This window comes from Rhinoderma darwinii, chromosome 6, assembly GCF_050947455.1.
Source record: "Rhinoderma darwinii isolate aRhiDar2 chromosome 6, aRhiDar2.hap1, whole genome shotgun sequence".
Classification (NCBI taxonomy): domain Eukaryota; kingdom Metazoa; phylum Chordata; class Amphibia; order Anura; family Rhinodermatidae; genus Rhinoderma; species Rhinoderma darwinii.
Genome location: NC_134692.1, coordinates 124,803,215 through 124,827,982, shown reverse-complemented (window position 1 = coordinate 124,827,982; position 24,768 = coordinate 124,803,215).

Below are 24,768 nucleotides of genomic sequence, written 5' to 3'. Positions count from 1 at the left end.
TAACATTACTGCAGTGTCCTGAATATACATCACTACCAGCCTGGACGTCATGTGTATTCAGAATCCTGACACGTATGTAGCGTCTCTGTGAGATTCCAGCAAGGCAAGCGTAATCTCGTTTGAAATGACAGGTTACATCGTAATCTCGCGAGATTACGCTTGCCTTGCTGGAATCTCACAGAAAAGATTCAGAAGTGTCAGGATTCTGAATAAGCATCACGTCCAGGCTGGTAGTTTTGTATATTCATTATCAGGACACTGCAGTAATGTTTTATTGTTTGTGTATGTAGCTGCACAAAACGATATAGCTATAGCGCTAGTGCAGTGTAAATGAAAGGAGAGAAATGTATGACGCTGATTGGTCAGCGTCATACACTCCTCTGTACAACGCCCACTTGGTCTAAAGTAAAAACACGCCCACTTGGGCATTAAGAAACTCATTAGCATAAAGCTAAAAATCGCTCATAAAGTGGTTTAAAATAGATCGTTTTTCGAAATAAAAAGCATTACTGTCACCTACATTATAGCGCCGATCTTCTTATATAGGAGATAGGGCACTTATAATGTGGTGACAGAGCCTCTTTAACAGATAACAAACAAACCCTGTGTAGTCTGTTCCTGCATTCATACTCTCTTCCATTTGTCCATTAGTCCTTGCTAACGTTTACTCGGGGCAAAAAGTAGCAGAAGTTGGGGACAGCTGGAAGGGCGTCTCACTGCAGGATCAGACTACACAGGCTTTGTTTGTTTGTAGTCTGTTACCATAGAGACACACCAGTCTGCATAGGAGCTGTAGACAGAAAACTGTAAAAGATTTTTAGATGCATTGGAACAACAATAATAATTTAAAAAAAAAAACTGTTGCAAAAATGTCAATATCCTTTGAGGAATTGTAAGGAAATGTTTTTGAAAGTCTTTTCTTCATTTTATTTTATTTTGTTTTGGAGGGAGCATTGAAAATAAATAAATTATATATGACAACAAGTTTATTATGATATCAACTCAACCCCTAGAAATAAAATTATATTCATTGAAATTCATATTTCTGTGAAAAGCATTTATTTCATTAAACCCACCTTTAGTATTTATAAAGCTTTAAACCCTTCCTGTAACATAATGTGTGAAGTTTTTCTTAATAACACATTTTCTTTTGATAAATTCAGCATTTTCAAGATACCTACAGAGCGCTGAATGTATTAAATTAGATTAGTCATTATAAACAGCGTGGGATAAAAACATGTAAAGTATTTTCCCATTCTAATTGAAGCAGAAACTATGTGACAAATCAGCTCAATCCAAACTTTTTATCACATACACAAAACAAATAAATTTTGCAAATTCTTGGTAAAAATAAAATTATGGGGATTACATTCTCAAATGCTGCAATAATATAAATACATTCATAGAAATTCTAAAAGAAAAAAAAAAAGAAAAATGAACATGAAATTATATACTGCTTAAAAAGTTTATAAATCTATGCAACCATTTTATAAAGAGAATAGAAATGGAGGAATGCATAGAATAATTATATTTAGTGAATATGAATTGAAACCATGAAAAGCAGAAAAGCCCTTTTCAAATACCCTATTAGAAAATTTTAAGTTAATGGGGTTCTTCGCTTTGGACAATTCCTACTTGTTAAAAAGGTCCCTTCGCAATAAGCAGGTTACATAGTGTCCCCCTGCTGGGAGCGCCAGCGATCCGGAAACCTTACAGTTATTGTTTAATTTCACTGCAGTGCCACCACTGGGGATATTAAGCATTACACAGCACCCATTCACATAAATGGTTTGTCTGTGTATGGCAGGATAGGTCCTCCAAAGCGAGAGACTCTCTCTGCAACCGCTCCTAATTCTGGCCAAGAGCTCAGGATTCTGAATGGAGAACACACCACGATTAACTCAGAATTCCCTAACAGGGTACATTAAAATGGGGTTTCTAAGGCCTCATTGACATTAAATTTTTGGGCTATGTATAACGTATACACCGGGAAAAGCTCCCGACATATACGTTAAACGTAGGCTGTGACAGATGCTTAACACTGGCATCCCTCTCCCATAGGTTAATATGGGATAAGCTAAACGTATACGTCATGAACTCCAATGACTCTTTTCATGATGTATACCTTAACTAGTTATAACCATTATAGTCTGTGGTTGGCCAAGGTTAGACATTCGTCACAGACATCTGTCACCCATAGACTATTATTATATACAGCTGATGTACACTTCATAAAAATCTGTTGCAAAGCCCATGGCGTATAGGATCCCATGTTAAAAAAATATATACGTCACGGCATACTTTTTTTTGCGAGATCCCTTTGGATGAAACAGTGAAGTCTTCTACACTATTCTATACTTTAAAAAAAATATATACGGATGTCTATCATCCCAAAGTAAGTTAGAAGGACACAATTTTGGCCTACGTCGAAGTAGTAATGTCCTATGGACACATTTAGTTAAACATAGGGAAAAATGTGATGTTAAAGGGTCATAAACTAGGCAACCCCCTTCATAGAGAGCGATTCTCTCTGGAGGACCCAGCATGTCATGTATTGCAAGGACAGCTCATTGATTGAAATGGCTACTCTGTCATTCTTTATTTCCCCTGTGGTGGCGCTGCAGGAAAATGTAACACTTACTGCCAACTTCCTTGAAATATTACAGCTGATTACTTGGACACCCTGTGATCATCTTATTTTCAAGGGACTCTTCTAAATTAAGAGATTGTTAAATAACCCCTCTATGGTAAAATGTATATATGTTACATAGACTGCCAATAAAAGCTGTCCATTGATGGTGTCATATTACGGATTATTTAATGAGAAGTCTGTGAACCACACTGTCTAGAGCAAAATATTTGGTCTTTTTGACCATCAAACATGTTTGAGAATTTTATAATTATGCAATTCTTCACTTTTGTGAGAGATTTCTGCTTGTACACGGTGGACAGCATAAAGCCTAACGTTAATAAAACACCTAACTTTCTTCTTCCCCTATGTATAGGATCATTATCAGAAGTTCAGAAGATGGCAAAACTAGTTGGTTGGTGGGGGCCTTACATTTTGGTGACTTAATTTCCCTGACTAAGGCCACATGCACACGACCGTAAAATCGCCCGTATTTACGGATCGTAATCACGGTCCGTAATTACGGGCCCATTCATTTCAATGGCCGACGGACACCTTTCTGTCTATGGGAGGGTCTCCCTGCCATAGAAACCTGCCGAAAAAAATAGGACATGTCTTATTTTTTTATTTTGCGGACCGTGCTCCAATACGTTATAATGGGAGCACGGCCCGTAAAAACGGCCAGCTGTCCGCGCCTGTCTGTGGCCAGCAGTGCCCGTAATTACGGGTCTTGTGCATGAAGCCTAAGAAAATAGTAGCTCTGTGGGGTAAAAATAAAATTGAGCACAGTGATCCCTTAATGTTACAGCAGGGGCAGCTAAAGCAGCTCTACAGTGTGAGGACCCTACCAAACTGCTCTGCATCTTTCGGCTTGCTGGACCCTTCTGAGTATGACATTGAGCAGTGGGATATTATAGTTATGAAATTGTTCCAAAATGTACAGTCATATTGAAAAATTACCCTGTCACGTAGCGGGTTAGTGGACCCACTAGGCCGCACCGCCGTAGCAGGGAGGAAGCTGGCCAAACAACAGGAACCCCAGAATACAAAGTCCCGCACAAGGGTGCCTGGATAGTCCAGACAGTGGCCGTAGCTCTGGCACAGATGGAGATGGGTTCAGCAGGAAACGCCAAACGTGACGGATGTCACAGGTGCCGCAGTTTGCGCCCGATGTGGCGAATTCCTCTGGACGTGGCAAAAGACACAGGACGTGGCGGATGACACAGATGCCGCAGGTTGTGCCAGACGTGGCGAATTCCTCTGGACGTGGCAGATGACACAGGACGTGACACGACTCTGACACTAATAGGCAGAGGAACAAGAACAGCACAGGATACAGGAATAGGTAACAGGGCACGGGTAACAACTGGAATGGGAAACACTAAGGGACCATTTGCAAGACAGACTGGGAAAACTAACAACGCTCAGGCAAGGATCAGAAGGCCTGGGGCCTTCTTATAGACCAGGAAATCATGGCAGTTGATGATGATGATGACCACACAGACCGGAGCGGAAGTGAGCACTGGCATCTCCTAGGAAGGAGATGGGGACTAGCGCTCACGGATCCATGGCTGCGGGCGTCGGGAGGTGAGTAAACCGGACGCTACATACCCAGTTTGGAAATTCTCTGCCATCTCTTGTTAAATATTTTTATGGACAAACAACTTGCACCTGAGAATTTATTTTTTGAACTTTGGGGGTACATTTCCAATGGTCTGAAATACTCAGATTATTACTATATTGGCAACGACTTATTTTCATACCACTTAATCATAACTTATTTTAACTTTTTGTAGACTCATTGCTATAATAAATAGATATGGTTAAATGCTATAAACATTATAATATTACAAAAAAAAGTTGATTTCCAAGGAGAATAATCAGCTTAATGATGATGTGGTGAATGAAGAATGAATAAAATAGTATAATATGAAGGTAAGCTGTTAGTCCCTCTGCATGCGAGGTAAATGGAATAAACTTTTAAGAGATTAGCTACTTTGAAAACAGCACTAGGGTTTATACTAATCCGTCATTGTCAAATTGTCCAAAAGTATTAATGCCTAATATTTCTTTTATTTCCTGTGTGTTCTCTTTACATGGCTCTGAAAATGCTACTAGGGACTTGAAGCTATATTTAACCCTAAAAACGTACCATGACATAACTGTACGTCATGGATTGCCTTACATTCAGGCACCATGGTAATCACGTTGTCACAGATCCTGATTGACTCCTGGACTCCCGCTGTAACAGTCAGGATCAGGGAAACCTCTTATCATGGGTGTTTAACCCTTTAGATACCACCATTAAAACCAAAATCGCGGGGTGCCAATCGTTTACCATAGTAGCCGGGGGCATAACAAAGCTCCCCAGGTCTGCCATAAGCTTTTGCCTATGGCAGACCTGGTGGCTGAAGCTAATAGGATGCCTGTCAGTGTAATACTGACAGGCAATAATGCTTTGGAATATTATGTATTTCAAAACATTGTAAAAGCCAGAGGCGTAGCTAGGTTCTCCAGCACCCGGGGCAAAGATTCAGTTTGGCGCCCCCCCCCCCCCCCAACCTCTTTCCCGTCATCTCCTTCCCCCTCGCCGTGTTTGTTTTCTCTACCAATCGACGTGTCATTTCTTTTTATGTAACGCGAGCATAAAATTATTTGCACATTTCACAAGCAATATGGTTCTATACACAACACCAGAACCAAGCTCGGTACATATATACAGCCCCAGAACAAATACAGCTCAATTTATTGCAACCCCTGCCGTATAGGTTTGTACGGCGTAAAACTACAGCTCCCAGCATGGCCCGAACAATGATAAGGATATGCTGGGAGATGCCGTTTCACAAAAAATAAATCCTATCATAATCACACCACCATCATCTCGCTGCAGATCATACAGTGACTACAGTGCTGATTAGAGGCAGAATAAACATTTACATTAGGTGACTCACCGGTGACGTCTCAGATTCTAGTTATTTTTCTCCATTTGGTCCAGACCTCTATGATGACTTCTCCAGGTCCATTTCTGCAGTTTGCCGCTCACATGTCTTCAGCTTCTCACTTTTCCAACATTTCTGCACCTATAAATAAATATAAAGTTATCATTATACCACACACTACGCCCCTAAATATAATAGCGCCATACACTGCACTTATAATTATAATAGCACCATACACGGTGTCCCACACACACACTGTGCCCCCTGTAGATAGTGCCTGCCATAGAGCCCCCTGTAGATAGTGCCCCTATATAGCCCACCCCTGTATATAGTGTCCCACAAATAACTCCCCCTATAGTGCTCTACAGATAGCCCATCCCTGTATATACCCCCTGTAGATATAGCCCACCCCTTTATATAGAGCTCTACAGATAGCCCAACCATGTATGTAGCCCCCCTGTAGATATAGCCCACCCCTGTATATAGTGCTCCACATATAGTCCACCCCTGTATATAGTGTTTCACAGATAGCCCACCCCTGTATATAGCCCCCCCCCCTTGTACATATAGTCCACTCCTGTATATAGTGCTCCACTAGATAGTCCACCCCTGTATATAGTGCTCCACAGATAGACCACCCTTGTATATAGTATATACAGGGGTGGGCTATCTGTGGAGCACTATATAAAGGGGTGGACTATATGTACAAGGGGGCTATATACAGGGGTGGGCTTTCTGTGGAGCACTATAGGGGGGAACTATTTGTGGGATACTATATACAGGGGTGGGCTAGATCTACAGGGGGGCCATATCTACAGGGGGATCATATCTACAGGGGGACCATATCTACAGGGGACCATATCTACAGGGGGACCATATCTACAGGGGGACCATATCTACAGGGCTGGGCTATACATAGGGCTTGGATATACACAGGGGGGCTATATCTACAGGGGTGGGCTATACACAGGGGGGCTATATACAGGGGTGGGCTATATACAGGGGGAATATATCTACAGGGGGCTATATCTACAGGGCTGGGCTATATACAGGGCGACTATATCTACAGGGGGGCTATATACTGGGGTGGGCTATCTATGGGGCACCATATACAGGGGTGGGCTATATCTACAGGGGGCTATATACTATATAGCCCACCCCTGTATATGGTGCTCTATAGACAGCCCACTCCAGTATATAGCCCCCCTGTAGATATAGTCCCCCTGTATATAGCCCAGCAGATATAGTCCCCCTGTATATAGCCCAGCCCTGTAGCTATAGTCCCCCTGTATATAGCCCCCCTGTAGATATAGTCCCCCTGTAGATATAGTCCCCCTGTATATAGCCCAGCAGATATAGTCCCCCTGTATGTAGCCCACCCCTGTAGATATAGTCCCCCTGTATATAGTCCCCCTGTATATAGCCCCCCTGTAGATATAGTCCCCCTTTATATAGCCCCCCTGTAGATATAGTCCCCCTGTATATAGCCCAGCAGATATAGTCCCCCTGTATATAGCCCCCCTGTAGATATAGTCCCCCTGTATATAGCCCAGCAGATATAGTCCCCCTGTATATAGCCCAGCCCTGTAGCTATAGTCCCCCTGTATATAGCCCCCCTGTAGATATAGTCCCCCTGTAGATATAGTCCCCCTGTATATAGCCCAGCCCTGTAGATATAGTCCCCCTGTATATAGCCCAGCAGATATAGTGCCCCTGTATATAGCCCAGCCCTGTAGATATAGTCCCCCTGTAGATAAACACCCCCATAGATAAAGTCCCCCCCGTGTAGACAAAGTCCCCCCCCCCCCCGCAGATACAGCCACACACTTCTATTACAATTTAAAAAAAATAAAAAATGTCAAACTCACCTTATTCCCGCTCCCACGCCGTCCGGCAGCCATGGAGACCTGCTCTCTTCTGCGCAGGTCTCCTGGGGGTTGAACGCGGCGTCTATGAAAGGCGCTGATTGGCTGGGCAGGATGACTTTCCCTGCCAGTCAGTCAGCGCCTTTCATCGATGGAAGCGTCACTGGTACAAAAGGTACCAGTCGCTTCATTCGTGGAGAGGCGCTGAATGGCCGGGCACGGAACGTGGCCGGTCATTCATTGCTTCTAATTGTACCTGTGTCCTTGTGACACAGGTACAATTATAGTGCAGGAGGAGGGGGCTCTGGCGCCCCCCTCTGAACTGCGCCCGGGGCACGTGCCCCGCTTGCCCCCCCCTAGCTACGCCCCTGTAAAAGCGATCACACAATTGCTCCTTCAAGTCCCCTAGGAGGACAAAAGAAAGCAAAAATAGTCAAATCAAGTTGAATAAATTAAAAATGTCTACCTAAAAAAAACAACATTTTTTTCCATCCTTTTTTCAATAAAAATAATTAGATTTTTTAAAAATAGTTCACCATAAAAAAAATTACATATTTGGTACCACCAAAAATCGGAATGAAGTGTAGCATAAAATTAACTTGTTTTTTTATACAGTATCTTAATCAAACAGAAAAGAATGGCAGAATTAGTGTTGATTTGCACCCCCCCCCCCCAAAATGTATGAAGATGAATTAATAAATGATATGTACCCTAAAATTGTATCAATAAAAACTGCAATCCGTACCACAGAAAAAAAGCCCGTAAGCCCTGCTACGTTGATAGTAAATTAAAAATGTTATGGATCTCGGTATGTGGTGACACAAAAATAAGTTTATAATAATGTTTTTATTTTGCAAAAGTATTAAAACGTAAAAAGAAATGAGTAAAACAGTAGACCTTCTTTTCTAGTACAGGACAAGCCCCTTTAGCCCTAATGCGCACGACTGTGGGTGCCACCCGAGTCCCTTTCATGACCGGTGGAAAGATAATACATGTTCTATCTTTCCAGGGATCGGAGAGTCGGGTCCATTTTCACGGACCCGAATCACCCACTAAAGTGAATGTGCCACTCGGATGCCATGGAAAACGGTCTAAGTGGCACTCGGTCGTGCGCAAGAGGGCTAATAGCTTCAACTTAGGTTTCCTCTCAAAATATCCATTATTTCCAAAGACAGTTCCCTCGCTCTAAATGAACCCCTGTATCTCACCACATCTGGAACTCTGTTAAATGCAACCTGAAAAAAGGACGTTTACATGTAAAAAATGGATGTCTGTCTTGGGTTTTCAAGAGGTTTTAGGGAAAACACATTGATTATCTATCCTTAGGGTAGGCCAACCTTAAATAGTTGAGGTCTGAGCGGGTCAGAGAGTGTCACAGTCCCATTGTTCTCCTGAATGGTGAGAGTGCAAGGGGCCAGACCCCCACACATTGATGGCCTATCTTAAGAAAAACCCTCTAATGTAGCCAATGGAAATCAACAGACAAACGTAACTCATTATATAGTGTGTGAATTCAAATTTTAATACAAAGTTAACTAAAAGGGCGAAATAAAAAAACAAAAATTCAGAACACACTGAAGCTGATTAATGTTTTCACAGCAGTTTCTTTCTTCTGTCTTTTTTCTTTGGCAGAGCAGGTGTTGTAATAAATTAATCTACAGAAAAGTCCTGATGAATATACAACTCATAACACCCACCCTCAGAAACAAGATGCAATTACTCAGAATATGTTGTATCTTGGAACATTGACAGCTCCACATATAAAAGCTTATTATAGGACAATACATGTATTTTAGAATGCCGCAAACGGCGATAATTGGAACAAAATGTTAATGGATGGACTTAGTTGTATTATTATAATTTATATATGAGTCTTAAACATGCTGCAGTTTTCTATGGAAGTTCACATCCTACAGTGTAAGTGAGATTTGGTCTCTCGTGAGTCGCAGTAAAATTGAGGCATTAATTTTACAACCGCAACTTGTACATGACCTTAATGTTTCACTACAAGTAAAAAATGTGATGTTATCTTGGGTTGTCACATTGCCTACAGGGTAATACATTACCCTACATATCATGTTCATGGTTATATTCAGACCACATCTTCATGCTAAGGCCGATTCCCTTACATTGGATGCAATATAGCAGTGGGATTTCTATGGAAAAGCATATCCCTATTCTAAAATTAGGATCATTTGACAGGTAATCCAGATAATGACAAAAATAAAATCCCTATCCTTCCAGTTTGATCCTTCACAAACAAAAGTGTTGTACTGTTTAATTTCCAATCTATCTTTTTGACGACTTTCCAGAGATTCGATTTCTGACACTTATCCCATCAAACCTAAAGTCTATAAACAGAATATGCAGCAGTAGTACCACGTACCACGTGGGGTGCTAAGATATATGCAAACAGTGAATTTTTAATAAATATAAATTGCAAACTCATTGCACCAGTCCATCACACCGTTCAGCCATAACATTAAAACCACTGACGGGTAAAGATAGTAACATTTATGATCTGGTTACAATGGCGCCTTTCATGGGGTGGGATATATTAGGCAGCAAGTGAACAGTCAGTTCTTGAAGTTGAGGTGTTGGATGCAGGAAAAACGGGTAAGTGTAAGGATCTGAGCGACTTTGACAAGAGCCAAATGGTGATGGCTAGAAGACTGGGTCAGATCATCTCCAAAACAGCAGAACTTATGGGGTGCTCCAGGTATGCAGTCATGGGTGCCCACGGCTCAATGAGTCTGTCTGGTCCGATCCCACAGAAGAGCTACTGTAGCACAAATTGCTGCAAAAGGTACAGCTGGCTATGATAGAAAGGTGTCAGAAAACACATTGTATCGCAGCTTATAGCATTTGGGGCTGTGCAGCCCATGTTGACCCTGGCCCAACATCAAAAGTGCCTACAAAGGGCACATAAGCATTAGAACTGGACCATGGAGCAATGGAGGAAGATGGTCTGATGAATCATGTTTTATTTTACATCATATGGACGGACGGGTGCGCTGCTTAACTGGGAAGAATATGGCATCAGGATGCACTATGAGAAGAAGGCAAGCTGGCGGAGGCAGTGCGATTCTCTGGGCAATGTTCTGCTGGTAAACCTTGGGTCCTGGATGTAATGTTAATGTTACTTTAACATATGCCACCAACCTAAACATTGTTGCAGACCAGGATCACCTCTTCATTGCAGTGGTATTTCCTAAGAACAGTGGCCTCTTACAGAAGGATAACGCGCCCTGTCACACTGCAAAAATTGTTCAGCGTTCAAGGTGTGGACTTGGCATCCAAATTCCCCAGATCTCAATCCGATCGAGCATCTGTGGGATGTGGTGGGAAAACATGTCTGATCCATGAAGACCGCACCTCACAACTTACAGAACTTAAAGAATATGCTGCTAAAGTTTTGGTGCCAGATACCACAGGACACCTTCAGAAGTTTCGTGAAGTCTATGCCTCGACGGGTCAGAGCTGTTTTGGCAGTACGAGGGGGACTAACATAATATAAGGCAGGTGGTTTTAATGTTATGACTGAGTGGTATGTTTTTTGCTTTGTTAAAGAGTTGCTGACTATCTTTGCATTTTAAATTCCTCTTTTGTGAGTGGTGACAGCCTCAATTTTGGTCATGCACTCCTCCCACCTGTCCAAGGACTGTTTCCTGCCTATGTGAAGTTCATTTTGTAGGTCTAGGCCCAAGAAACGTTCTCTTTTGTCTCGGTCATGCAAGTTGCATGATGGAGAAACCGGCATTTAATTCCCCTGGCGCAGCGGTCGTAAGTGCCACTCTCTGCTCTGAGTGGCGGCTCTAGCGGTCAATCATGAGGCCACTAGAGTCATCATTTGGAGCAGAGGGTCGGAGCTGGCAGCATGTAGTGAGAAGAGCCAAGGAGCGCTTAAACATCACTTGCGACTGCGGTCCTGGGGGAATTAAACATCGACTAGCTGCATGACCGAGAAGAAGGGTGACATTACAATGCCCTCCCCCACCTCTATAATGCGCTGTCAGTCGTTTTGAGGCCTCAAAACTGCTGACAGATTCCCTTTAATGTGAGATATCCAGTTTAGAGCAATGACTCAAGGAGAATGAAAGCTAGAGATTCAGGTGGAGGTCTACCTCCGATTTCTGTCCTTGGCATGGGGTAGAAGACGGACCTAAGATGCCCCTTCATCTGTAGTGCCTACAAGCGCTTCCACCCCTGACTATATAAAGAAAACTTTTACTAATTTTAAATATTTTTTTTTCTGCATGTGTCCACAGAAATCTTTATCTGGAAATGTTCCAAACCTTTATTTATAATACATCGCAATTTACATTTAATGAAGCCTTAAAATATTTCTTTTATTTTTCCGAACTAAGAGCTTTCTTGAGATTTTTCACATTCCTTATGCTGTGCTCTGGGTATCAGGGGTATTCCTTTTTATTTTTCCGTTACTTAACTCATCTTGTAGTTCTTTTGAGTGACTTAAAATGTATTCTCCACTGTGCAATGTATCATTCATGTGCGCATAATGTTCATTCAGACTGTCTCCGGAGTGAAGGCAGCTCTCTGCGGTGTTTAATAATCATTAACATCTCTGCTGTACGAGCCAAGGAGCTCATCCCATCTGTATAGCAACTTTTGTTGTCTACGACATATCCTTTACTTTAATATATATGCAAAAACAGCATGCAGCATCATACGAAGAAACAAACAAGCAGAAGGTGCTTATTTGTCACTACAACGCTATATCATTCCCATCATCCTGTGTGATTTGACCCATTCCACCTAATTTAACTTAGATATATCCCACATTAACCATGCATTGGATTCAAACAGCTTTGTGTATTTCCCTCACAGCTGAAACCTCAGGGCTCTGGGTTCGAGGTATGACTATTTACATATTATGATGAAGAATGCCACATTAGGTCCCTAAGCACATTTCCACTCTGACGGGTACAGTCAGCAAACCTTGAAGTGGAAGATAATACTTGCAGATCGACTTTTCTTGGAAAGTGAGATTCTACTACATGCAGTAATTCCCCGGGCCTCCTCTATAGAAGTGTAAGCTTATCTGAAGGAAGTTACAGTGCACTGCAGTCTCAGACTCCCAAGTTCTACTGCTCGATAAAAGTCGAAGTCACTAACAAGACATAAGTTGCACTCGGTATTCCGAATTGATCTATCTGTATTTCGATTCTGTTAATGTGAAGTCTTTTATAGGAGTGAGGATAAGGTTTCCATTAAAGATTTACTTTTTTGCATAAAAGGATTTCACTTATTCAATTAAAGCAGTAATAGCAATTGTGTCCCAGAGCCACAGAAATTTGGAGATTTTAACAACTGGTAAAGTTAAAGTAATTTGCATGTCATGAATTGCACCTTAGCACGGCTTTGAAAAAAGCCGAAATATGTGTCCGATATTACTATGTACCCTTTATTTAAAATATATTTGTGTCTAGACCAATGCATACTCTAGGACAGCTTTATTGATTGTTATACCCTGGGGGACAGTACTTTATAAGGTTTTGTAGAGAATGGAGGTATATATGAATATTTGCCGGAAAATATTTCTATAACCTCAGCAAAGGCTTTATGCACACGGCAGAGTCATGTATGGCGGCACGGACCCTGTACGGAGGCACATGCAGTCCCTGCAGCTCGATACTACAAAGCCGAAGTCTACCTGCGTGCCACCGTATGGTGCCTTTGTACAGCGCCATATTAAAAAGGAGCTGTCACCTCTCCTGACATGTCTGTTTTAGTAAATACTTGTATTCCTTATGGAAAAAAATGATAACTGGGCGTTACCATTCCCCTTGTCTAAAGGGCGTGTCCCTACACAGTCTCACTCTATCAGCACTGATTGGACATTGTCAGTGTGTGAAGGGACACACCCCCAACAGTTCACACCCAGTTGTCAATTTCTTTGTAAATTTCTAGGAGGAAAAATAGAGTAATGGCACATTGTAGAGTTCTAAGAAAACATGCCCCAGATTTAAGTCATGGGGAATACAGTACAATTATTCACTAAAACAGACATGTCAAGGGAGGTGACAGGTCCTCTTTAAGGAGATAATATGGCATCCGATCTACCATGACTACATTTTTTTTTCTAACAGATTCATACAGAATCCAACAGAAAAAAAGCACTTTATTCCTCCATATGTAATCAAAGGCAGGTATGGAGCTACATTAGAGTTCCATAGCCTCCTTTAGGTGTCATATTAGGAAGTTGTATGCAGCTATGAAACATTAATGTGAATGAGGCCTTACCTTTAAAGAAAAATTAGAAACACAGCACTTCATGGGATAATATCAAATCAAGGATAGCGGTATAGCATGTAAAAAGAATGTAGTCTGGAGAAAGAAGCTGGTTGGCTGGCTCTATTCCAGTATTGGGAACATTGATGTCAATCAGGAGGTCTCCAATGAAAAAATGAGTTGAGGAGAAATCGACCAAGGTGAAGAGTAATTCAATTATATAATTTGTTGTATCTTTTTATTTGGGAAAGCGGTATATATGAACCTTAAAATGTGTTATAACAAGACTTTCAATAAAGTAGTTTCCTTATTTTCACCCTACTGACATTGGGAATTACTCTTTACGAAAAAAATTTAACTTTTCCTTAACTTGTCCCTCAGCTAACTATAGAAAGAAGAAATGTAAAGTTGACCAATAATCAAACACACTGCTAATGTCACATGTTGAAAAATATAAAGAGGCACGCACCAAGAAGAGAAGTAAATATGGCCCAGCCAAGAACCCAGCAGGTCTGAAAACAAGAAGGAGACGTGCTGGCTCCAAAAATTACCTATTTATTAACCCTGCAGAACTCTTATATATCACTGAAAATAACTTTTTGATGACACAATCCTCCCCTTTTTGTTATGGAATCACCAGTTGAGCAATTTCCAGGGTGGAAGTTTATGGAATTGCTGGGTGAGCGATTCCCAAAGGTGCTGGAGACTGTCAGGAATGAGCGTGCAAATAAATCCGCAACCCCAAATCCATCACAACTCTGATCAACAGAATCTAAGGCTAGTCTATGGTTTTTGTCAGAGCCCACCGCAAGGCAGGTTGGACTTTTGCAGCATAGAACCCAGGTTGTTTTAACAGAGTTCAGTGTTAAATAAGAGGTACAATGCAGACAAAACCAGAGCAGATAACAAGACAGCCCGAGGGTTAACAGAAAGTCCAAATCACAAAGTGGATATCAGGGATTGCAGAGGTCAAAACCAGCCGGGAGCAGAAAGTCCAAATCATTAAGCAAAGGGTAATCCAGAGACTAGCCGAGGTCCAGTTCCAAAATGAGCAAATAGTCAAAGGTACAGGGTATAGTTAGTAGCATGATCAAACACATGGAGACAAGGAAAATCACAAGCAAAGAAAACAGAACCAACCCAGATTTAAATAATCCACCCTTCAATCTGATAAAAAGAAAGACAGAGAAGTGGAATAGGCTCAACAACTAAAACCAGGACTGCCCAGAAGTTAGACTAGTAGTCATGGTAATCTTAAAGGGACGGACGTTTCTAACACTTTTCTCACGGACAATGGAAGTATCTAGCTGCCACCTTAACACCTTAAGTTCCCTATCATGGTCGGCCAGGAGCTAAGGTTCTTACTGTTGGTGAAAACAACTCTTCACCTGCTGGAATTATTAAAAGCATTGTCCTAAATAAAAATATTACCTCCATGGAGTGCAGGAGTCTCGTGAAATGTAGTAGCTGTTTGAGCTGATACAGTAAAGATTCCATAATTTGCTTATAATGTATTGCCGAGATAATGTGTCATTGAAGTCAAAAACTCTAAGCATTTTTCATGGAATCATCAATAAGCACAGCCTATTACATTTCCAATTTTTCTTTTTTTAAGAACTGAACATAGCAGAAGAAACTGTATTTTCCACATTCACATAGCAGGGGCATCTACTTTAATAATAGAACAGGCCTCCAGGGTGGCTTTCCATCATCTGCTGTTTGAGTATAACAGTATATCTGGATACTCACACACAAATCCTGTGGAATTATTCACTTTTATAAATGGTAGTCATATTCCATAGATGTACAGAAGTTAAATTTAGAAAGATCCTTTTCCTATCATAATTGTATATGAAATACCTTTTCCAATGAAAACCAATCTTTTGAAAAATGAATTGCTGTAGGTTCAGCTCTGTTATTTTTCTTCTTTTGAGAAGGTTTTTGAAATGTGCTTGGAAAGAAAAGGTTGTGTTTGAATAGAGGTATTTTTAAATTTTAAGTAACCAGCTTTTGTGGAGATGCTAAGAAACACTCATCACAAATTTATGTATTTACAATGATAAAAAAAGTAGTTTAATGCTACCCAAAAAGAATCTATATTTTTATGTTGGTGTTCTTGGACATAGCGTGCTATTATTGGATCAGCCTGGCTATATTGGATATTTTTGCTTTTATACATGTTGCATGTTGTATATTTTTCAACTGTATTGGTTTATATTGCTTATATAATAATGTATTAGGTATTTTGAAGAGTCAATTAAATATATTTATTTCCCATTGTGCCAAAATATTCTACAGCACGTTACCATCCTTGATCTGTGGCCTTGTCTGGGCTACTATTGATGGGGCCTCCATCAACCTTAATCCAGCCCTGGACTACAGACATTCATTACAATGTTTTGTGGCTATATTTTTATCACATTGAGTTGTATGTCTTTAAATTATTATTAGCCCCTTAATGACCACCAATTAGCCTTTTAACAGTGGTCATAAAGGTTACTCATGCCACAGCGTCATAACCTAGCTAGGTTGTCCCGTGCCGGCTAGAGCGGTTGCTAGACCAGGCTCCTGCTCTATCAGCCGGGATCAGAGTTACCTCCTATCTCGGCACATTAGCCCCTTACAAAAGTGACCATGGCATCTAAGTGGTTTTAGAGAGGGGGCTCCGCAACCGCATGGTACTGATGGTTATTATGGCAGCTGGGGGCCTAACAAAGGCCCCTTGTTCTGCCATCAGTGTATGCCTATTAGGCCCAGTCAGAAGCTGACAGGCATAATACACTGCAATTCAAAAGTATTGCAGTGTATTATAAAAGCATTCAAACGATCGCATAGTGAAGTCATATGGGGGACTAAAAAGAAAGTAAAAAATAGATCAATAAAGTTTATCATAAAAAAATGAAAATCCCAAATAAAAATGATTAAAAAAAAAAACATTTATTCCCCTTCAAAATCCTTTATTATGAAAAAAACCAAAAAAAAACCTATACATAATTGGTATCGCATCCGTAACTATAAAACGATTACATAATTTAAACCGGATGGGGAAAACCATCAAATATAAAATTAAAAACAATGCCAGAATTGCTGTTTTCTGTTTAAACATACTCCCAAAAAAACACAATAAAATGTTGTATGTACCCCAAAATGGTACTAATAAAAATTTTAAGTTGTCTTCCAAACATAAGCACTCATACAGCTACATCGGCAGAAAAAAACAAATCATTTTAAAAAAAACAAAAACATTTAATTGTGCAAAAAAAAAACTATATAAATTTGGCATCAACACAAACGTAATGACCCGAAGAATAAAGTTATTATATTATAAATACCACGGCGGAAATTTACAACACTAAAAAGGATAGTGGAATTGATGGGGGGGGGGTTCTATTAACCAGCAGAAAAATGTACAAACCCAAATCAATAAATTATATGTACCTCAAAAGGGTGCCATTAAAAACACAACTCTTCCTGCAAAAAACAAGCCCTCACACGGCTATGACTACGGAAAAATAAAAAAGATATGGCTCTTAAAATGCGATGATGAAAAAGCGGAAAAAATTGCTTGGTAATTAAAGAGGCTCTGTCACCAGTTTATAACTGCCCTATCTCCTACCTAATCTAAAAGGGGCTTTAATGTAGATAACAACAGTTGTTGTTTGTTTTTGTTTTTTAAAAACAACACATTATTTTTGACCAAGTTATCATAATTTTTTGTTTTATGCTAATTTGTTCTAAATGCCCAACTGGGCATTTTTTTACTTTTCACCAAGTGGGTGTTGTAAAGAAAAGTGTATGACGCTGACCAATCAGCGTCATACACTTCTCTCCATTCATGCCCAGCTTGTTTCACTGCACATCGTGATCTCGCGAGATCACGCTGTGACGGGAATTCCTCCCACAGGTCCTTCACTGGAGCCATGGAAGACTGAACAGACATCGCCTCCAGCCGCTGCAGTTTCGGATAAACGTCCTGGCACGGCTGGAGGCGATGTCTGTTGACTTCCGTCGCTCCGGTAAAGGACTTGTGGGAGGAAGTCCCGTCACCGTGATCTCGCGAGATCACGCTGTGCTGTGATACAAGCTGGGCTGGAATGAAGAGAAGTGTATGATGCTGATTGATCAGCGTTATACACTTTCCTTTACAACGCCCACTTGGTGAAAAGTTTAAAAAAAACGCCCAGTTGGGCATTTAGAACAAATTAGCATAAAACAAAAAATGATCAGAACTTGGTAAAAAATAAATGTTTAAAAAAATATATATATATTGTTATCAACATTAAAGCGCCTATTAGATTAGGTAGGAGATAGGGCACTTATAAACTGGTGACAGAGCCTCTTTAAGGCCCAAAATAGGCTGGCCACTAAAGGGTTAACAATAACATTATTCTTTTTTTGTGCTTTCCATATCTGGATAACATATACCAACGCTGGAAAGCAAACAATACAATTAAAATGAAACCAAAAAATACAACAACCCTGGTTCTTGTTGCTATGGCAACAACAATGACAATAGACAAGGCAAAGTATTGTTCCGCATTCAAATTTATAGTAAAGTTTAACTTAAATCTGTGCAATTAGTTTTATGTCCCAATTCTCCAAAATAGAAAAAGACAATGTATAGAAGATTATTTCCTCTACATATAATCATTTGCTGACAACTGCCATAAAAATATATCCATCTCTTTCAGCTTCAATTTCCATAACCTTGCTGTGCTAGAATACAGGGGTTTTATATGTTACAATGTGTTTTGCACCCCTGGATTTCAGTTCCGCTTCGTCTGAGTCAAGACCGTGTAATAGAAAAGGCCAAAGCCCACAGGCTGCTCATCGAAACTAATTAAAAGGGCACTCAGATGAAATCCAAGGACTCTGCAAGTACAAGATGATAACAGGGGAAGCCACCATAACAGGCATTTATTGGTGAAACTGAACATGTTATGATTTCCATGTAGCTTAATGGTTTGATGTAGCCCTATGTTAAACATTTACTTAAAAAAGGGTTGTTTCCGTTTAGAGCTACCACAGCGATCAGCTGATCTGCAGTGATCAGCTAATCGGTAATCAGCTGATCCGTGCAGATCAGACTCCTGACTGATTTTGCAGAGGAAGCCACATATAAAATATAGACATCTTGAGTCTGTCAGAGTAGAAGCCTTTCTTATAGCTCCTGCGGGGGACCCCAATTTTATGATATTTATATGCCCTAATATTACATCTGGACAGTGTTTGTCTTCATGAGACAACCCCTTTAAAGGCAGTAAGACAATCATTGCTGATGATAATTGAAATACATTATACACCACTCAGTCTGTAATTTATTGGAAGGATGGACCTTAGGGAGCGATCCACATGGGACTATGACCATCCTACTTAATACCCTTGACCAAGGTACAGGCAGATTTGAGGTCCTACTTGGTGACAAACGTAAATGGGCCCTGTCTGGTCCATGTGGATGGTAAGAGGGGGAAGATTACTTCCACCATTAGTGATAGGTCGGTTATCGTTTGGCCAGGTAGACCGTGTGAACTTCCATTGCGGTTAAAAATAGGGAAAAATCCATTGGCCTTTATAAGACCGATGACATATCATAGGAGCTGAATTTCTGTACAATTCTCAAAATGTCACATGGTTTTAACAATTTAAGGGCATTGAGAAACTTCATAGCCATTACCTGATAACTTATTTTGTAAACTGTGGGGGGCATGGCAACAAGAGTTGAATTCCTCTGCAGCGCCCCCGAAAGGGAGAAATAAAGATTTCTTATTGAAATCAATGGTCATATAATGCAAAAAAAGTTTTTGGTCCTACAGATTGAGAAATGCTTTTTGTAGCTACATTTTACTCTGGCTTAGGGCCCTGAATGAAGACTCAGAATTCCCTAATAGGGTATTTGAAAATGGGTTTACTAAATTAGAAAGCTTCTCTGATCTTTTATCTTTTAATGGGGAACATTAAAAAGAACCTTTCATCTGCCCATACATGTGTAGCTGAGAGCAGCATGTAATGGGCAGGGCTGTACAAACCCTGGAGCACTGTAAAAAAATGTTCCTATCTTTCTCCGTTATTTAGATATTGGTGCCGTTATATTTGGCGCCCAATATTTAAATAACCCCTGAACTGTCAATGGGGCGTGTAATTGGCAAGGGTGTGACATCGCTGTGACACTGTCCAATCAGCTATGGACAGTGTCACAGCAAGAGCTGGAGAGAGGAGAGTGAGAGCATGTGCGCACCTCCGCCGCCACCACGGAACAGAAGAGGAGAAGAGGAATGCGAATTCTTCTTCTTCTGTTCCATGGTGGCAGGAGTATCTTCGGCAGCGGCAATAAGCGGCGCATGCGTGCCAGAGTGCAGGGGGGGGGGGCGCTCCCTCACTCATTCTTCAGCTTTCGGCAGACAAGGACAAGACTGTGTGATCTCCCACGAGTCTCGTTAAGCTTGTCTGCCGAGAGCCGAAGAGTGAGAGCGTGCGCGCACATGCTCGCACAGCTCTGAGCTGCGCGTGCGCCTACACGCTCTCCCAGGGGCGTAGCTAAAGGCTCATGGGCCCCGATGCAAAAATTCTTACTGGGCCCCCCCCCCCCCGCAAACTTCTCATGGCCGACGGTCCGCAGCTTTCAGCTGCAACGCTGGGTCTCCTAAGTGACCCAACAATGCAGCACTAGCAGCCAGGGGCGTCACTAAGGCTGGGTTCACACACCCTATTTACGGACGTAATTCGGGCGTTTTAGCATTGAATTACATCCGAAAATGCGGCTCAATAGCATAGGCAAACATCTGCCCATTCATTTGAATGGGTCTTACGATGTTCTGTGCCGACGGTCATTTTTTTTTACGCGCCGCTGTCAAAAGGCGGAGCGTAAAAAAGACGCCCGCGTCAAAGAAGTGCCTGTCACTTCTTCAGACGGAAATGGAGCCGTTTTCCATGGACTCCATAGAAAAACAGCTCCAATTACGTCCGTAATGGACGCAGCGAAAGACGCCTGCACATGCCATTACGGCTGAAATTACGGTGCCGTTTTCTCCTGAAAACAGCACCGTAATTTCAGCCGTAACAGACGCTGCCGTGTGAACATACCCTCAGGGCTTAACATGTCAGGGAAATAGCCCCAATACATATGTGTCCGCCCAAAAAAAAGTGTGTATATGAGACAGCATATCTATAGCACTACGACCCTATAAACTATGGATAGGATTAGATACAGTGGCTCAGCAGACAGTATCACACATGATAGGATTAGATACAGTGGCTCAGAAGGCAGTATCACACATAATAGGATTAGATACAGTGGCCCAGCAGACAGTATCACACATGATAGGATTAGATACAGTGGCTCAGCAGACAGTATCACACATGAGAGGATTAGATACAGTGGCTCAGCAGACAGTATCACACATGATAGGATTAGATACAGTGGCTGAGCAGACAGTATCACACATGATAGGATTAGATACAGTGGCTCAGCAGACAGTACCACACATGATAGGATTAGATACAGTGGCTCAGCAGACAGTACCACACATGATAGGATTAGATACAGTGGCTCAGAAGGCAGTATCACACATGATAGGATTAGATACAGTGGCCCAGCAGACAGTATCACACAAGATACGATTAGATATAGGGCCCAGCAGACAGTATCACACATGATTGGATTAGATACAGTGGCCCAGCAGACAGTATCACACAAGATACGATTAGATATAGGGCCCAGCAGACAGTATCACACATGATTGGATTAGATACACAGCTCAGCAGACAGTATCACACATGATTGGATTAGATACACAGCTCAGCAGACAGTATCACACATGATTGGATTAGATACAGGGCCCAGCTCGCTGACATTGCGTCTCCAGCGCTGGACCCAGGATAGGTAAGAATAATGATTTTGCTTCTTTATGTGTTACTGATTATTTTTGTGTGTTTGTGTTTTTTTTACAGGTTCGGTTGTTGGACTTCGGATACGAGGACTTCAATGACGGCGTTTTTTTTATTCTCAATAAAATGGTTAATGAGGGTTGTGTTTTTTTATTTCAATAAAATATTTTTTCTGTGTGCTTGTATCTTTTTAAACTTTATTATCACCGCCTTAGTAATGGCCGCTGGCTGATTGACAAGCTCCATTACTAAGGCGGGGCTTAATGTTAGCAGGTGCAGAGGCTAACACTAACCCCCATTATTACCCAGGTACCCACCGCCAACAGGGGTACTGGGAAGAGCCGGGTACGAACCAGTACCCGACCATCTGTAGTGACGGGCAGGCACCGGGGTGACCGCAGGCTGGTAGTATTTGGCTGGGGAAGGCCAAAAACAGTGGCCCTTCCCACCCTTGTAATGCTGCCTGCTGCTGCTGTGTTGTATCTGGCTGGTTATGAAAATTGGGGGGGACCCCACATCGTTCTTTCCAATTATTATTTTTTTTAAATAACGTGGGTTCCCCCCCATTTTTCATAACCAGCCAGATACAATAAAGCAGCAGCAGGCAGCATCACCAGGGTGGGAAGGGCCACTGTTTTTAGCCTTTCCCCTCCTGATAATACCAGCCTGCGGCCACCCCAGTGGCCGACCATCACTACAGATGGTCAGGTACTGGATCGTACCCGACTCTTCCCAGCACCCCTGGTGGCGGTGGGTACCGGGGTAATAAAGAGGGTTAGTGTTAGCTTCTGCATCGGCTAACACTAAGCCCCGCCTTAGCAATGGATGCTGTCAATCAGCCGGTGGCCATTACTAAGGCGGTAGTAATATAGTTTAAAAAAAAAACACAAAGACATAGAAAAAATATTTTATTGAAATAAAAAAAAAAAACACAACCCTCATTAACCATTTTATTAATAAAAAAAAAAGCCGTCATCGAAGTAGTCCTGGAATCCGCCGTAGTCCAACGACCGAACCTGTAAGAAAACACACACAAAATGATTAGTAACACGTGTGTTAGGCTTAGATACAGGGCCCATGTGTGATACTGTCTGTGGGACCCTGTATCTAAGCCTACCACAACATAGGCTTAGATTCAGGGTCCAGCAGACAGTAATCTTATACAGTATAAGATTACTGTGTGCTGGGGCCCTGTATCTAAACCTACAGTGTGGTAGGCTTATATACAGGGCCCATCAGACAGGATCTTGCATGGGCCATGTATCTAAGCCTACCATGTGATTGGCTTATATACAGGGCCCATCAGACAGGATCACACATGGGCCATGTATCTAAGCCTACCATGTGATTGGCTTAGATACAGGGCCCAGCAGACAGGATCACGCATGGGCCATGTATCTAAGCCTACCATGTGATTGGCTTAGATACAGGGCCCAGCAGACAGGATCACACAATCTGTGATCCTGTCTCATGGGCCCCCTAAGCCTGCTACATCGTAGGCTTAGGGGTTGTACAGTCTCTAAACATTGATGGCCTATCCTCAGGATAGGCCATCAATAGCTGATGTGTCTCCCGGGACCCGCCAATCAGCTGTTTTGAAGGGGCCGCAGCACTCGTACGAGAGCTGCTTCCCCTTCATTTCACTACTCGCCCACACTGTGAATCGCCAAAACGGATTCACAGTGTGACCGGAATGAAGTGACAGGAATGAAGGGGAGCAGCTCTCGTACGAGTGCTGCGGCCCCTTCAAACAGCTGATTGGCGGGTCCCGGGAGTCGGACCCCGCCAGTCAGGGCTAACCTTACCTTCCTCTTCGGCCGCGGCGGGAGTTCTGTCGTCTCGAGGCTGTGCGCGGCGCATAGCGTGGTGACGTCATGCGCTGCGCACAGCGCTTTACGTCAGGACCTCCGCTGCCATCCGGAACCTGGAAGGTAAGTAAAGTATGTTACTATAGTAACAGGGGCCCGCGGCCCGAGTTACTATAGTAACTTTTTATTGATGTAGTGCGGGGGGCCGTGGGCCCCCCTGGCTTCGGGGCCCGGTCGCAATTGCGACCGCTGCGACCCCTATAGCTACGCCAGTGCGCTCTCCTCTCTCCAGCTCTTGCTGTGACACTGTCCGTAGCTGATTCTACAGTGTCACGGTGATGTTACACGCCGCATTGACCATTCAGGGGGCTATTTAAATATCGGGCTCCAAATATAACGGCACCAATATCTAAATAATGGAGGAGGATAGGAAATTTTTTTAAAGTGCCCCAGGGTTTGTGCAGCCCTGCCTATTACATGCTGCACTCAGCTGCGCATGTATGGGGAGGTGAAAGGTTCTATTTAAGAAAGAAAATTAAAAAGATAAATACATAAAAAGGATGTGGCGTAAATTGTGTGCCAAATTTTTACCACAAAAAAACTGTTGTAAACTAAGCCAACCAAGAGGTGGTATAAGGAAGAGAAAAGTTTCTAACGTGTAGCAAGATGCGCTGAATTTATTTTACAGCATGCGCCACTCTGATAAATTTGGCGCATTTTCTAACAAGTTTACACTGTCTACTGTACATCTTAGACAGCATTGGTAAATCTGCCCTAATGTGTCTTAGACTAGCTGTATTATAATATGTAATAAAATTTTATATTCCTGATGCTGTATTCCATATGTCTATTGGATTCTTTTGAGAGTCTAAAAAAAGGCTTTAAAAAAAAAAAATAGCATAAAAAAAGCATAAAAACAAGCTGTATTTGACTCAAACCATAGGCGTCTGTTCTGGTTCTTAGGAGCTGCCAGCAGTATTATGGAATATCCACCTCCGAGGCTTGACATCCGCTTTGTGATATTAGCTGTCAGATAAATATTTAATGCCTGTGGAAATATTACATTATTATACCGGGGAAGGGTTCAGCTACAGATGGCGGGAGGTGGTTCCATTCCTACAGGAAGCAAAGTGCAGCGATATTAAATAAGTCATCCTACCATTCACTGCATGTACTTTTATCTTATTATGATTCACAATGCAATTTTTCAACCTTGTCACCGAGCTGATCATCCACGACAAAATCTTTAAATTAGTTCTTTGTCTTTAGCCACAAACTAGTCGTATAAATGGGCTAATATTTTCTGAATGTCGTCTATTTTGTTTCATAATAGAACATTTCACTCAATGATTCCTCTTCTTATGACTCCGTCTATAACTCTCCAAACAGCA